Here is a 1,158-nt window from a genome sequence, read left to right on the forward strand (position 1 = left end):
ATCGGTGTCTCCGTGCACACAACTGGAAACCGCTGCCGCGCAAAGGACCACGCCTACTGACTGACTTCCGAGTTACTCCCAGATTGTACCGCTGAGCTCCTGGCGTTTCTAGTATACAATCACTTCCCGGTCATGTAGTACATGTAGATCTGTTCCTCTCCATCCAATCTCCAGTAACTAACCCACAACTTGCACAAATGGAATCCTCCCCACTGCTGGCAGCACAAGAAACCTGCGGTACCTCCAGGACAAGCATGTGATCCCGGTCCTCTGGCGTCAGACTCAGCACACGCCAAATCCCAGGCACGTCGTTACTTGCTGTATTAGTGGTCTCGCCTGTATTCCTGCTACTAGCCTCAAGGACAAAACCAGGTGGCAGCAGCTTCGGCGTGAACTATCCCAGCCCTGAAAACCGCACAGCTCTCAGGGTTCTGAAGAACGAAACTGGCCTAAATCTTCACCTGGAAACCATACAGCTTTGTAAACCGCACAGGGTTCCCTCAGAATTCTGCACAGTGAAACTGGCCTAGATCTTCGTCCGAAAAGCGCACAGCACCAAACAGCTCTCAGGCTTCGAACTGCAGAGTGAAACTGGCCTAAAATTCCGTCTGGAAACAACTCTCAGGCACTGTTGTTCTCAGGCTTGTGCAGAGTGAAACTGGCCTAAATCTTCGGCTTGTTGCTGTCGGAAATAACCGCTGACGACTCGTTGATGACCCGATGGCGACTTGCGGTGACCCTCCGCGGTCAGGAGCGTGACAGATGGCTGTGTGGACTGGCCGTTTTCGCGGACCGTTTGTCACTGGACCTATGGACCAGCCCTGTTCGCGGGACGGTTTTGTCAGAAACCACAGGTCAGCCGATCGGTCTCCGCCACAGCTACAGCTAGGTCTCCGCCCTGTGCGCGGACCGTTTGTCACAATGTCAGGACCAGCCTTGTTCACGGGACAATTTTTTCAGGAACCACAGGTCAGGATCGCCCTCCTCCACGCCGACCGTCTGTCAGAGTCAACCCTTAGCCTCCACCAGGCCTTCCTACGGGGGTACGGAATTCGGTATAGCTCTGTACGTAGCAGGACGCCTGTCAGAGTCCACCCTGCAAGCCGAGGTCCGTTTGTCAGAAACCACAGGTCAGGATGAGGATCAGTCTAGTTCCTC

Source organism: Branchiostoma belcheri, unplaced genomic scaffold (genome assembly GCF_001625305.1).
Source record: "Branchiostoma belcheri isolate BF01 breed outbred unplaced genomic scaffold, Haploidv18h27 scaffold144, whole genome shotgun sequence".
Taxonomy (NCBI): Eukaryota; Metazoa; Chordata; class Leptocardii; order Amphioxiformes; family Branchiostomatidae; genus Branchiostoma; species Branchiostoma belcheri.